The sequence below is a fragment of the Pseudorca crassidens genome, chromosome 15, assembly GCF_039906515.1.
Source record: "Pseudorca crassidens isolate mPseCra1 chromosome 15, mPseCra1.hap1, whole genome shotgun sequence".
Taxonomy (NCBI): domain Eukaryota; kingdom Metazoa; phylum Chordata; class Mammalia; order Artiodactyla; family Delphinidae; genus Pseudorca; species Pseudorca crassidens.
Genome location: NC_090310.1, coordinates 3,351,250 through 3,366,870, shown reverse-complemented (window position 1 = coordinate 3,366,870; position 15,621 = coordinate 3,351,250). Strand labels below are relative to the sequence as shown.

Sequence of the window (15,621 nt, the reverse complement as noted above, 5' to 3'; positions counted from 1 at the left end):
GTGGTTGAGAGTCCGCCTGCCCATGCAGGGGACGCGGGTTCGTGCCCCGGTCCGGGAAGATCCCACAGGCCGCGGAGCGGCTGGGCCCGTGAGCCATGGCCGCTGAGCCTGCGCGTCCGGAGCCTGTGCTCCGCAACGGGAGAGGCCACAGCAGTGAGAGGCCCGCGTACCACAAAAAAAAAAAAAAGAGAGAGAAGCCAAACTTCCTATTTATAGATGAACGAGTAATGCAGTATCAGTTATTGGTTAAGGCAGGACAACAACATGGGAAAAAAATAGACAAAGGGGTTGAGGTTCAAGGTTATGTCGGAGAAAGAAAGCAGACGGGATTTTTGTTTCATCTCCCCCATCCTCCTAGTATGCGTCTACTTTTAAAAAATACCACTTAATTGGGTCTTGTTGGTTTCTAAAACAAAACAAGGCAGGGGCTGCGTGCAGGTGAGACCCCTCGCTGGCCATCCCTGCACAGCCTTTTGGGAGCACAGGTGCCACCGGCTGAGGTCCAGACCCCTCTCCAGGCGGCTCCTGTTCGTGTGTGTGTGGGTCCGGGAGGCCCCGGCAGGCGTCCTGTTAGTGTTACGCTGGTGAGAGGGGCTGGGGACTCTCGCTGCTCAGCTCTTTCTCTCTCTCTACAAAGCTCTGCCTGCTTAGAAAAGAGGTTTTGTTCAACTCCTTTTTTGGCCTCGGAGGCACCAAAGGGAGTGATTAATAGGGAAACACCTCGAGGTTTCGATAGGCCACAGCTAGAGCTCCAGGGCCTCGGGGGTCTTTGTTCCCCGGGCTTGCGCTTCGGGTGGGCCCAGGGGGCGGTGGCTGGGCCTCGCCAAGCGCTAGGGCCCGCTGGGGCCTGGAGACCAGGGTTTCTCTTGTGAAATCCAGCAGACAGGAGGCAGGGCTGGAGACGGACATGCCGATTCCCGGGGGCAGGGTGCAAGGAGGGCTCCTCAGTGGAGGCGGCATGGCGGTCTGGCCTCCAGGCCTGGGGACAGGGACGCGGCACTGGGCCAGGCTCGGCTAAGCTGTGGGCAGGCTGAACGGGGCTCCTGTGACCACACAAAAGCAAGGCAGGCTTGGGACACAAGCGGAAGGTGACCAGGCACAGGGCGGGGAGTGAGGGGGCGGGTTAAACAGAAAGGAAAGCAGCCTGGCCTGCCCAGGCCTGGAAACCATTGTCCCTGCGGCGAGGGGGCACATGGCTGGATGCTTCCTGGGGTTGCATTTGTCCCCGCGGTGGAGCAAGGGGATTAGAAGGTTCTCCTGTGGAGGTTTGCCTTCCTCAGGCCCCAGGCCCCTTCCCTTCATTCATTTGACAACTGCCAGGCCCCCATTAGGACGCGAGCATCCTTGCAAACTCAAGCCGGGCGCCTGGCAGCATCTGTGGAGACTGTGCCCGGCCCTGACCACGTTCGCAGGCGCAACGCAGAGGGGAAACGATGACATGGCTGACGGCGACCTCCCTGTAGCACGGAAGTGTTTCACGGCATGTTTTCAGAGAAGATAGAGCATGGTTGATGCGGGGAGTGTCTTAGTCAGCTCGGCTGCTGTAACAAAGACACCACGGACTGGGGGGACTTAAGCAACAGACATTTATTTCTGACAGTTTGGAGGCTGGGAAGCTCAAGACCAAGGTGTCGGCTGATCAGATGTCTGGTGAGAGCTTGCCTTCTCTCCGCGTCCTCACGTTGCATGGTGAGAATGAGAAAAATTGCTCTTGTGTCTTTTCTTATGAGGGCACTAACCCCATCCACGAGGACTCCACCCTCATGACCTGGTTACCTCCCAAAGGCCCCATCACACTGGAGATTAGTGTTTCAACAAATGAATGGTGGGGTGTGTGTGTGAATAAACATTCAGTCCACAGCGGGGAGTAAGGCTACCTGGGTGCGAGCCTTGGCCCTGCTCCTTATAAGTCACGTGGCCTCGTGCAAGAGGCATGGCCTCTATTTCAGCGTCCTCAGCTGTAAAGTGGGGGTTTGTTGTGGCTGAACTGCATTTTCTCCAAATTCGTATGTTGATGGCCTGAGCCCCAGTGCCTCAGAGCGTGACCTTATCTGCAGACTGGCCTTTACAGAGGTGAGTAAGGCAAAGTGAGGGCACAACATGGACCCTAATCCCATGGGACTGGTGCCCTTATACGAAGAGGAGGTCAGGACACAGACACGCACAGAGGGATGACCATGTAGAGACACAGGGAGAAGACGGCCATCTCCCAGCCAAGGAGAGAGGGCTCAGAGGAAACCACTATTGATCTCAAACTTGCAGCCTCCAGAATTGTGAGAAAATAAGTGTCTGTTATCTAAGCCGCCCCATCTGTGGCATTTATTATAGCCTCCTGAACTAAGATGGGGTGATAACAGTACCTGCCTCCCCCCAAGGCCGTTCTGAGCATGAAGTGATGGAACACCTGGGGAGCAGCTGCAGGCGGCATCACACGCCACAAAGGGCTTCAGCCCTGAAAACATGCCACCCCTGTGCCATGCCCGCCCATGTCTAGGCAGAGCTGCAGACACAGCATCCAATGGCCACTGTCCCTCGTCCCCATCCCCGTGTACGGACCTGGTTAATGGCTTTACATGGCGAATGAATCAGGAGGCGGGTTCAGCCCATCAGGCACCACAAAACCCAACTCAGGATGGTCTAAACAATGCCGAAGCGTGTCAGTCACATACCTGGGATCTCGGTACAGATGGAATTTCGGTGTGGCTTGACCCAGGGCTCCACCTTCCTCGGTTGATGATGACGCCGGAAGCCTGATGGTTGCAGCGTCCCAGGCTCTGCACTGCTCATCCTCTGTCACCGCCCCTGGAGGGGAAAGGCCATTTCTTCTCACGGCTGCCTCGTAGAAGATGGGAGCCCTTCTCTGGAAACTCCTACCAAATGCCTGTTTCAATTGGACGCCTGATCTTTCCTGAATGGCTCAGGGAATGGCAGACGGTGACTCAGAATCATTTGCTGGCAGGTCACCCTGTGTGGTGTAGACTCAACCGGACCCACCCCAGAGCTGGGGTCAGCACCTCTTGCCCCTTGATGGCTCTGTAACGGGTGAGGGCTACAGGAATGCTGGCCACTTAACGATGTGGTCCACTGAAAGGGGCCATCTCACCACCTCCTGACGCTGTCCCACAAGGCAGGGACCACTGTCATCTCCAATTTAAAGGTAAGGAAACAGAAGTTCATGGACACAGGTAGGCAGGAGGTAAAAACTCAGGCACTGGAATCCAGCTCTCAACCTCAGACCCGCTTTGCAGTGTAGACAGGCCACAGAGTCAGGACAGCGAGATCACAGGCGCAAACAAACCCACTAAAACCCACTGCCAACCTTCCTCAGAGTCAGACTACCCGAGAGCATTCTGGTGCAGTTATTTCCTGCTATTTTTATGGTACTTAATTTCCTCCCCAACCTTTAAAAATTGAGACATGTAACTCACATACAAAAAGACGCACACGTGCAGTGCTGCCAAACAAAGGACCACAAGCTTAGCAGCTAAAACGCACACACATTGCCAACCTTGGTGTCTGTGGGGCAGCAGTCCCGGTATACTGCTCAGCTGGTCTTCTGCTCAGGGTCCCACGGGGCCACGATTGAGGTGCTGGCCCAGCTTCTTCTGGGCTGCTGGTTGCCCTCAGGTCCCAGAAGCTCCATGGTTCCCTGCCAAGCGTCCTTCTCTGGGGCCGTTCACAACATGGCTGTTTGCTCCTGAGAGGCCAGCGGGAGAGTCTGTCTCCAGTTGTCATGGGGTCCTGGGAGAGATGGGCGTGACATCCAACTCCCTTTACATACGATGCGACCTAAAGGGAAGGGATGACATCACAGTCCTTTCACCAAATTCTACTGATTAGAAGCACATCGCAGGCCCCGCCTACACTCATGGGGGGGTGATGATACAAGGCATTGACTCATGGGGGGGCAGGGGTGTTTCACCTTCCCGTGTGTCTAAGTTTAACCCAGAAACAGAACATCGCCTACCCTCCCAGAAGCCTGGCTTACCCACCCCCAGGCCCGCTTAGAGGTTAGACCAGTGTGGAGTTAGAGCCAGTTAGAGCTGATTGTTAAATATTCAGGAACTCCATGAGCTAGCTGTTAAACACAGATGTTATAAAAAATTGAATTATATAAACTTAGAGTGAAATCAATTCTTTCAAAAACAAGGTCTCAAAACTCACCACTTCATGATTACTTTACTAAAACCCGTGCTTTTGAGGTTACTCACATCTCTTGTACCTGTATGGGGGAAATACTTTCCCTAACTCTGCATTCAAGGTATTTCAAGTTGGTTCAGATACTCCCAAGTTGGCCATTAGAGAAATAGTTACACTGTGGAACTCTGAAAATGCTACAATTCAGAGACTGAAGGCCAAGTGAGGCCCTTGCTCAAGCGAAGAATGGCTTTTACATTTTTAAAGGTTGGTAAAATATGAAACAAAGAATATGTGCCAGAGACCATTGGTGTCCGGCAAATATGTATCTGGCCCTTTGTAGAAAACATTTCCCAACCCCTAGCCTAATAATGGAGAAAATTAACAGTGCAGCTAAACTTAAAATTGTGTCCAGTTTTTAGCCATTATATTATGACTGGCACAAAACGTTCGTCCAGTACTGGAAAAATGATCCAATACAGCAAAGAAGTTGCTCACATCACTGATGAATAAAGATCTATATATTTTTGGTTCATTTCTGTCTCACTCATTGATGTGATTAAATCAACCAGAGTTTGTATCACATATTACACTTAATGACAATAAATTTATTGGAAAAACAGTGGGTTGGGAGACAACTCAATTTGATAGATTATGATTGAATTTTAACCATAGGTTGGCCATGGATACAAGAGTTCAGCAAAAATAAGCAATAGCAACATCTGAGGATCAAATGGCTCCAGGGAACTTACAAGAAAGAGTACTGTGTTTTACCATTTTTGGTAGGCTGTGTATTGCACATGCTTTATACTAGTTAAAATTCTTAATAAATGTATGTGTCTACATATGCACTCCTCCCCCTGCCAGCTGTTAAAACATGTACCATCAGCCTGAACTGTGGGCGAGATACTTCCTGATTTCCTTTATAATTTAACCACTTTTAGGTTTCCTCTTACCTAGGTGTGGCCCATCTTCCTTAGGACCTGTGGCAACGTCTGGTACATACTAGGTATTTTAAAAATACGGAAGTGGGTAAACTTCTGAGAAACACTAATTTTACACAGCAACCAGCAGTGGCAATGCAACTGTGAGCCTTTAAGATAAAATGGCAGAAAAAAAGGGGGAACGTTTCTTTGCTTTTCAATCTCTATAAGGCCCTGCTCAAATCTGTTTTTGTTTTTTTTTGCGGTACGCGGGCCTCTCACTGTTGTGGCCTCTCCCGTTGCGGAGCACAGGCTCCGGACGCTCAGGCTCACCGGCCATGGCTCACGGGCCCAGCCGCTCCGCGGCATGTGTGAGCTTCCCGGACCAGGGTACGAACCCGTGTCCCCTGCACCGGCAGGCGGACTCTCAACCACCGCGCCACCAGAGAAGCCCACAAAGGTTTGTTTTTTTTAAGGCCCTTTTCAAATCTTTTTATACTTAACGGAATAAAGTCAAAGGACAAAAAAAAAAAAAAAGTTAACAGCCATAACAGTGACTACCACAGACTCCTTGCTTACTACGGGCCCAAAGGTGTTTCTAACGTAGAATCCCATAATTCACCCTCCGTTCATTTATTTTACTAAGCGTTTTACAGCGCGCCTATAGGAAACCAGCGGTGTCGGCCCTCCGGGAACTTAAACTCAGGCTGGGGAGGAGCAGCCGGCCTGCAGCACGCCCCCCCCAACCCCCGGCCCGCGCGGATGCCCCCAACGCGCGTCACAGCCCGGCTGCCGTGCACGTCCGGCCGCGGGCCCCACTTGCGCGGGGCACGGTCTCAAGCCTCCGCCAGCCCCGCACGTGTGCCCCTGGAGGCTCGCCCCGCCCCGCCCCGCCCCCTTGGGGACCGGGGCGCCGCGGACCCGCAGCCGTCACGAGGACGCAACGGACCTACGCCCGGCTCCCGCGCAGACCGGAAGGCGCGTCGTGACGCGTTGTGCGCAGGCGCGACGTGCAGCGCAGAGCACCTGGCCGCCGCTAGGGGACGCTGGGGCCGCCAGCGCCTTGGGGGAGGGGAGGCCGCCGCGCCGGGACCGGACCACGTGCGCACCACGTGGCGCCCCCTGCAGCCCCGGACTGCGGTAGGGTCGCCGGACCGGCCACGCCGCGCAGCCAGCAGCCCGCAAAGGCGAAGGGCTGGGTCTCCCCGCCGGCGGCCCCGTTGACCTCTGACCTCTAATCTCACTACCGTTAGGGTCACCCCTTGCCGGTGGCCGCGCGGTGTGTTTATAAACAGAACTCCCGGCGGGGCCAAAACCCCGGATCGCGGATTCACGCCCGGGGGAGCGGAGCTTTCCGTGCCGTTTGCCTTCTGCGCATGCGTCCTGCGGGGCGCCGGCCGGTTCCTCCTGCTTTTGCGCACTGGCGGGCGGGGCGGGCCGCCGCGCCGGGCGGGGTCGCGCTGCCGGGAAGGGGCTGGCGGCGGCCGGGAAGAGCTGGATGAGGCGGCTGCAGCCCTGCCCCCGGCCCTGCCCGGTCCTTCCCCACCCTTCCTGGCTGTGTGACCTGGGCAGGCCGCCTGCCTGCTCTGAGCCGGGTCCTCGCCTGAACGGCGGGTCACAGATGGTGGTCGCGCAAGTGAAATACTGACCTTCCCTGGCTGTGTCCTTGGCCCGTGCTGACCCCTCGGGGCAGTGTCGCCTGGCCCTGAAGCGAGCCTTAAACATTTCCGTCCACCCGTGTTGACGAGTGGGTGAACAAAATGTGGTATCTACCCGCAGTGGAATACTATTCAGCCTTAAAAAGCAACGGAGTAAAATTTGTGTTACATATATATATATATATATATATTTTTTTTTTTTTTTTGCGGTCCGCGGGCCTCTCACTGTTGTGGCCTCTCCCGTTGCGGAGCACAGGCTCCGGACGCGCAGGCTCAGCGGCCATGGCTCACGGGCCCAGCCGCTCCGCGGCATGTGGGATCTTCCCGGACCGGCATACGAACCCATGTCCCCTGCATTGGCAGGCGGACTCAACCACTGCGCCACCAGGGAAACCCTGTGTTATGCATATTTTAACCACAGTATGACATGTGCTGTATAACATGGGTGGATCTGGAAGAATACTCCGGACACAGAATGACACGTGCTGTATGATTCCACTTACAGACATCTCTGGAATAGGCAGATTCACAAGTAGCCAGGGGCTGGGGAGGGGACCAGGGAGTATTGATAGGGACAGAGTCTCAGTTTGGGAGGATGAAAAAGTTCTGGAGAGGGATACTGGTGATGGCTGTACAACAATGTGAATGTACTTAATGCCCTGAATCTACACTTAAATCTACAGTTAAAAGCGGTTAAAGCGCTAAATTGCCTGTTACGTGTATTTTAAGCCCCGCCCCCCCATCAGTTCACGTTGTGCCTGAAAATATCCTTCCCATGTTTTAAAAGGCCTGGCCCTCTCTCACCCTGCCTGTGTCATTTTGAACCCCTCTAGCCTCACCCTGGCGCTTTTCTTACCTGGAACACACCACCCTCCTCACTTCTTCTTGCGGTTCTCTCTGACAAATGTTTGTCCCTCTCATGGATGTGTCCTTCTTTGTATATTCATTCGTTTAATCAACATGTATCCATGCTTACCTTGTGCTAGACTTTATACAAGGAGCAGGGGACACACAGGTGATCAAAGCAGGGAAGGGCTTTCCTCTCACAGACTTTGTATCTGGCAGAGGGCATAGTCAATAAACACAAACAGAAAAATATCAGATGGTTGGTTAAGTGCTTAAGAACCCCCTGGCGATGTGATAGCAGCTGGGGATCGGAGATCTAATCTAGATCAGGTGGTCCTGAGGGGCTCTCTGAGGGCTGACTGTTTGAACTGAGACCTTACAAGATAAGGAGGCGGCCATGGACGATGCGGGGAGGGAGGGGAATTTCCAGGGAGAGAGAGGAAGCTAGTGGAAAAAACCCTGAGGCCAGAACCATTTCAGTGTGTTTTAGGAACTGAAAAAAGGGCAGGTGGTAGGAGCCCGTGAGCAAGGGAGAGGTTTAAGAAGTGACGGCAGGGGCTTCCCTGGTGGCGCGGTGGTTGAGCGTCCGCCTGCCGATGCAGGGAACATGGGTTCGCGCCCCGGTCCGGGAGGATCCCACATGCCGCGGAGCGGTTGGGCCCGTGAGCCATGGCTGCTGAGCCTGCGTGTCCGTCCGCAACGCGAGAGAGCGCAGCGGTGAGAGGCCCGCGTACCAGAAAAAAAAAGAAGAAGTGAGGGCAGAGAGATAGGTGCTCCCATTACTAAAACCATGGAACAAATTACCCTCAAACTTGTAGTGTAAAACAACCAACTTATCTGACTCACGATTTGATGGCTCAGCAGTTTGTTTAGGTCTCAGCCAGGCAGTTCTCGCTTGGGGGGGGGGGTGGTCTATGCGGAGACCATGAGACAGTGGTGGGGCTGTGGGCAGCTGAAGGTTGGATGGGGCTGGATGTCCAGGTTGGCAGGCGACACTGGCCGTCAGCTGGGAGCTCAGATGGGGCTGCCCGTCTGTGGCTGCCTCCACGCGGTGATCTGAGATGAAGTGCTCTTTTCTTGCAAAGCAAGGTTCCCAGGGGAACCAGGTGGAAAGGACACCGACTTTTTTTTTTTTTTCGTTGCGGAGCACAGGCTCCGGACTCGCAGGCCCAGCGGCCATGGCTCACGGGCCCAGCCGCTCCGCGGCATGTGGGATCTTCCCGGACCGGGGCACGAACCTGCGTCCCCTGCATCGGCAGGCAGACTCAACCACTGCGCCACCAGGGAAGCCCCTAGGACACCGACTTTTAAGACTTATCCTTGAAAGTCACGTAGTCTCATTTTTGTCATACTTGGTTGGTCGGAGCAATCAGAAACCCGCACAGTTTCAAGGAGAGGGGGAAAAAGAAAAGACGACATGAATGCATTTCTACCCTAGATTCCTAGATTCTCAAACCAGTCCATAAGCACCCTCTGGGAAACGTACGGACTGATCGGCCTCAAAAATGGTTAAACACAGCTGTACCCAATCTAGCATTATGCATTTACTCTTTTAGACTATAACTAATTGAGTGTTGCTTTAGTATTGCTTCAAGAATAGCTCACGTAATGTTGGTGGAGATAGGGAAAAAGAAATAAAGCAGAGGGGACGGAGACCCCACCTCTCGGCGAGAGGAGTGTCAAAGATTTTTGGAGCCAGGTTTTAAAATCACAGCACAGGTGATCTTAGCTCTTTGTACAGGTGGAGAAAATGATGCTTCCGGGCAAAGTGACTTGCCCGGGGTTACAGGACAGAGCAGGGCTGGGCTGAGTGAGCCAGGCCCCTCCCACATCTTTCCGACCCTCCTCCACTCCAGCCACAGGGAAGGGAGGTTTCAGGATCAGAGTCTCACGACCCGGTTTTGGCTCAGACGTCTCCTCAGAGAGGCCTTTGGAACACTGCCCTGTTCAAGCAGCGCACGGCCTTCTGGCTCATGACCCTGATTTAGTGCCTTCACAGCCCTTATCACTCGGATTATGGGTTCATTGTCTGTCTCGCCCGCTCCCGGGAGCCTCGTGTGTCTCTCACCGCTGCCTTTGCAGCCTCCAGCCGGGGCTTAGCCCGCAAGAAGCATCGATGAAGCGCCCGCAAGGAGCCTATGGGTTTAACGCAGGGTTGGCTCAGCCGGTGCGCCCGGCCTTCCTAACTGCCGCCTGAGACAGCCATATAGACATCAGCGTGGTCCTCCCAGCAACCCTCAGGCCCATTTTATAGAATAGGAAATAAAGGCTCTGGAAGGGAGAACCAGGATTGGAGCTGCGGACTAGATCGTTTTTCCACTGACGACAGCCCTCTCCCCTTCTCCCAAACTTGTCACGGGTTAAAGAGGCAGTAAGTTGGGGGCTTTAGTCAACTGTGGGGTCCGACGGGGATGGCTGCGAGCGGTCTTTATTAAAATATGTGTGTCTGGGGACTTCCCCGGGGGTCCAGTGGTTAAGACTCGCGCTTCCACTGCAGGGGGTGAGGGTTCGATCCCTGGTTGGGGAACTAAGATGCCACGTGCCCCGCAGCGGGCCAAAAAAAAAAGAAAAAAAAAGTGTGTCTGTTTACATCACACCTTATCTCTGAAAGGACAGAGGCTTGCCACACCCTTTGGTGGCATCGCCTTCCTCAGTGGCACCAATGGTTGATTTTAGAAGAGGACCCTCGGGGAGTCTAACTGCAGTGTGTTGGCAAGTTTCATCACCGGCCAGCAGGATGGGTAGGCCCGGCCGGGCCCATGGTCCCAAGGATCCGGCAGGAAAAATCCTCGGTCTCCCTACCTCATGTGACTTGTCCCCCTGCCAGCAGAGTGGAGCAACTGGCAGAGTCCCAGACACCACTCCTCTGAGTGTGCCACAAACAGCTTGTAAGACATGCGGGGGCCAACGCGTAATTACAGGATCCCAGACCTGGAGACAATTCTGCTGGTGCAGGAGCCATGAGGCCACTAATGCCACTTGTGACACGAGTCCACAGTAACAGGAGACAGCTTCACTGAAGCATCTGTTTAAAAAAATTCAGCCTTCCCTACCCACCAAATTGTAATTTGTTCAGAATTTTTTTTTTTTTTTTTGTGGTATGCAGGCCTCTCACTGTTGTGACCTCTCCCGTTGCGGAGCACAGGCTCCGGACGCGCAGGCTCAGCGGCCACGGCTCACGGGCCCAGCCACTTTGCGGCATGTGGGATCTTCCCGGACCGGGGCACGAACCCACGTCCCCTGCATCGGCAGGCAGACTCTCAACCACTGCGCCACCAGGGAAGCCCCAGAATTTTTAAACCTTATTTTTTGGCTCAGTTTCCTCCAGCTCTGCCTCACTCCCGCAAATTTGGAGAAAATCCATGAACTCCTTCAATATCGAGGTATATATCTATCCCTGGAATGGTATCCCTTTTTTCTGCTTTTCAACAGAAAAAGTCCATTTTACACACACACACACACACACACACACACACACACACACACACACACAGTACAAGGTAACCGTGCATAAGTAGTATGACCTTGTAGTAATAAAGAGTTCGGTTGCTGAACATGTGAGAACACATTGTAGGGTATAGGTCTGGAATTCTAACATTTAATAACGTTGGAGACAATGTCTAAAGCAATCCTCCAAATGAAGTCTGAGGACCACTCCTGGTCTGTCCAATGTTTACTGGTCCCTGACAAAAAAAAAGAACAGAAACCGGAAATAAGCATTTAGAAACTTCTTGAGCAATTTGACCTTTTAATGACATCCAGGAGTGGATTCTGTAGACGTCATTTATTTTACAAAACACATTGGGAAGAAGACGGAAGCCTGGTCCTTCACCACACATAGAACTCACCTAAAAGTTTTTGTACATGATGTGAGCTCTACCCAGAAACCCAAGACAGTTGGAAAACTACCATAAGAAGGGTGGGTACACAGCATTAAAAAAAAAAAAAATCGACAGGAGCTCTATATACAAATAATACCTCCTTATAAAATAGAAGATCCCTTTTACAGTAGAAGCGAAAATGAAAATATCCAGGAATAAATGAAGAAGTGTGCAAAATCTTTATGATTGATTTTTCTCCCTTTGAAAACCGGAAGACACAAGGAATTTTCTTGACAAAATTGAGGTGTTTTAGCTGATTAGGTAGGACTCGGACCACTCTGCCATAGTCCAAAAGAAAGCCAAGGTATGAGTCCAGGAACTCATGGCTTCTTGAAGAGACTGAAAAACACACGTCTGCCACTCTGAATCTGCCTATTCCAGATATTTCATGTAAAGGGATCATACGCTATTATTCTTTCCTGTCTAGCCTCTCGTTTAGCTTATGATGTTTTCAAGGTTCATCCATGGTGTAGCACGCATCACGACTCCATCCCTTTTCATGGGCGAATAATATTCCAGTGTGTGGATAGACCACATGTCGTTTATCCATTCATCTATTGGTGGACACTTGGGTTGTGTCTATTTTTTGGCTGTTGTCAATAATGCTGCAGTGAATGTGCATGAGCAAATATCTGAATTCCCGTTTTCAATTCTTTGGAGTGTATTCCTGGGAGCGGAATTGCTGGGTCATATGGTAGCTCCATTTTAACTTTCGGAGGAACTGTCAGACTGTCTTACAGCATTACACCATTCTACGTCCCATCGGCAATGTGCGAGGGTCCCAATCTCTGCCCATCCTCACCGGCACCTGTTATTTTCCACTGTTACCATGAGATCCATCCTGGTAGGTGGGAGGTGGCATCTCACTGTGGTTTTCTCCTGCGTTTCCCTACTGATAGTGAGGTTGAGCATCTTTTCCTGTGCTTGTTGGCTATTTGTATATCTTCCCTGGACAAAAAATCTCCAATAGATATTAAGAAAAATATTAGCAAAACTTAATAAAATATTGATAAAGTATTCTAATAGAAAGCAAAGTGCTTGAACTTTTCTATTAGAATCACCTGGGGAATTTTTTAAAATCCCTGATATGCAGGTTGCAGCCAGTACAGATTAAATCGGGGTCTGTAGGGATTCCCACATCAGCAATTTTTTTTTTTTTAAAGCTTCCCTGGTGGTTTCAATGTGCACCTGAGCTTAAGGACCATGGTTCTTGAGCAGAGCATCTCAGACTTTACCGTGTCTATGAATCATCTACGGATCTGGTTCAAATGCAGGTTGTGATCCAGAAAGCTGGGAGTGGAGCCTGAGACTCTTATTTTTTTTTTTTTTTTTTTTTTTGCAGTACGCGGGCCTCTCACTGCTGCGGCCTCTCCCTTTGTGGAGCACAGGCTCCGGACGCGCAGGCCCAGCGGCCATGGCTCACGGGTGCAGCCGCTCCGCGACATGTGGGATCTTCCCGGACCGGGGCACGAACCCGTGTCCCCTGCATCGGCAGGTGGATTCCCAACCACTGCGCCACCAGGGAAGCCTGAGACTATTTTTAACAAGCTCCCAGGTGATGCTGATGCTGTCCAAATGGGGACGGCATCATGAATAGCAAAACCCTTCCAGGAATGCTGGTGTCGAGGCTGCTGGCCCTTGGACCACATTTTGAATATAGCAGATGGACTGCTGCATCAGACCACAGTACCAGCATCTGGCATTTGCTAGGAATGCAGACTCTCAGGCCCCACCCCAGGCCACTGCCACGGAATCTGCATTTTACATGATTCCGGGTGCTTGCCAGGCGCGTCACCCTGGGATCAGCGCTGGTCTGGCGCTGTGGTCTCCCCAGCTGGTGGAGTAGGAGGCAGGCAGTGGGTGTCACCGCTGCACAGCAACGATGAGCAAATGCTTCTCTAGCGCTCTGACCTTTCTCGGATCAAAAGCTCTGATTATGAGGGTGATTTTGCGGTTCCAGCCAAGTTGGCCGCACCCTTGATCATCTCGGAGCGCCCTGGTGCCCTGGAGATGGCACTGCAGGATGGCAATTGAACAGGACCGAGCTGAGAAAAAACGGCAGCAGCTCCTCCCTGACTTCTTGCCAATCGGTCCAGCTGTAACTGCCAGGACTGGCCGGGGCTCTTCCAGGGGGTCCTCCCTTGACCTCTGGCTTCCCAGATAAGTGGGGGGTGTGAGTCACCCCAGCACCCCTCCCTGTGCGATTCTCTAACAGGACGACTTGGACGGACACTGGTGGGAGGTTCACGTTTATCGGCTGGAACCGGAGAGCGTTCATTCAATTACTCAGCCAGCATTTATTGATTGATTACTGTGTGGCGGGCAGCCTGCTAAGTGCTGGGGACACAGATCGAGGGCAAAGAAAACAGTCCGTGATGAAGCGTCACCCAAATGCATGAAAACTATGAACAAGTGCTACCGAGGAGAGCCGCCCGGTGCTCAGAACGGAGAGAAGAAGGGGCTTTGACCTTGCCTGGGAGGAGAGATCTAAGGGATAAACAAGCAGACAGCTCTGCGGAGTGGGCTGGGCAGGAAGCAAGTGCAGCGATGGTAAAACAGAAAGCACAGCTCTGTGTGTCTGCACGAAAGACAGATTTCCTCAGTCTCCCCTTCTCCCTGGTGACAACGGGTCTTGGTCAAGCAAAGCGGGAGTTTATGGGCCATTGTGTCACTCGGAAAGTACCATAATCTCTTCTATAGGGATGGCCCCAAACTCCGGGGCCAGCCCTGACCTCAAAGCCATCAGCACGTGCTCCCTGAGTGTGTATCTTGCGCAAGATGTGGCCCCGGGTCATCCCGAGAAGTGCTAGCTGGGCTCTTATCTGCAAAGAGCCACTGCTTTTATTGCAAAGCTTGAAAACTACCAAGGAAAAGAACAGGAACCATGCATCACGGTTTACAAAACGGCCGCTTTGGGGGTTCAGAGGAAAGGAGGTGCTGAGGGAGAATGGAGTGGTCTAGTGGGGTGGGGGGCAGGGTGGGCCGGTACAGACAAGAGGACTACGGGGGGCTGTGAGCCTGACCCTGGAGGGAAGGGTGGAGTGCCTTGTCTCAAATGCACACACCTGCACAGGTGTAGATACAGATGGGAACCCAGGTACGACTGGCTGCAGGGACCCCATTCCTCCCATACAACCAAACTGCTCAGTTGTAGACATGTTGAGTTTGCCAAGACGGCGGGCTTCTAGATGGATACGTCCAAAGGGCGCTCGCGGATGTGAAGGGATTGTAGAGGCTGTTGTCATACCCTTTCATCCAGGACTGGACTCTTGTGTTCCTGTTCATGGAAGGTGGTCATCCAGGGGCTGCTCAAACACACCTGGTGATGGGATTCCCCAGCACAAAGGGCCTCCCAGTTCTTTTTTCAGAGACGTTTGATTGCTTAAGTTCTTCTTTATCCTGAGCCAGTATCTCATTGCGGTGGCTTCTCTTGTTGCGGAGCACGGGCTCTAGGTGCGAGGGCTTCAGGAGTTGTCACGTGGGCTCTAGAGCGCAGGCTCAGTAGTTGTGGCTTGCTGGCTTAGTTGCTCCGCGGCATGTGGGATCTTCCCGGATCAGGGATCAAACCCGTGTCCCCTGCATTGGCAGGCAGATTCTTAACCAGTGTGCCACCAGGGAAGTCCCCCCCCCCTTTTTTTTAAATGATAAACAAGACAGAGCCAAGAGGAGACCCATGAGATCTCACGACCTTTCTCTGGCTTGATATCAACCCATTCATCAAAACTTTGCATCTAGTCCTTCAGCGTCTTCTGAATCAGTCTCACTCAACTACCCTTGGCCCATAGCTGTCTAACCCGCCCAGAGGGGCATCAGGAGGACCTCTGTCAAATGTCTGGCTGAAACCCAGACAGGCAGTCTCTTTAGTCTTATCCTAAAGGGAATAAGGAAGGGGAATGAGTTTCCTCTGGTATGAACAGTCTCTGTGGATCCAAGCAGTCTCCTAGGGACCATCTATCTGTGCCTTCTCCCAGAGCCTACAAGAGGGTAGAAGTTTTGCCCAGCCAGCCGTCCAGCTGTGCGGCTTCTAGAATCTACCCTTCCTCGCTTTTTGGCAAAGTGCGACAGCTGTCTGTTCATTTCTCCTCTCCTGGCACCTCCCCAGCCCTCGGGGCTGAGGATGGGGACTACATCTGTCTTGGTCACTGTCCTGTTTGCTGCAGCGCCCCCAGAGCCTGG

At 52.7% G+C, this 15,621-nt stretch overlaps 1 long non-coding RNA gene across 6 annotated transcripts in view; it reads right to left on the bottom strand.

The window, feature by feature from the left end:
* LOC137206610 (uncharacterized) overlaps nucleotides 1-15,621 on the bottom strand; it is a 175,793-nt gene that overhangs the window by 19,134 nt on the left and 141,038 nt on the right. For 4 of the 6 annotated variants that reach the window (XR_010934737.1, XR_010934740.1, XR_010934742.1 and 1 more), the window contains exons 4-5: nucleotides 3,509-3,789; nucleotides 2,670-2,802 (exon numbers count right to left, since the gene is read on the bottom strand). This is a non-coding gene — a long non-coding RNA (uncharacterized lncRNA). Of the gene's footprint in view, nucleotides 1-2,669; nucleotides 2,803-3,508; nucleotides 3,790-4,164; nucleotides 5,806-6,009; nucleotides 6,339-15,621 lie in introns of those variants that run through there. The other 2 variants (XR_010934738.1, XR_010934739.1) reach the window with 2 other exon arrangements.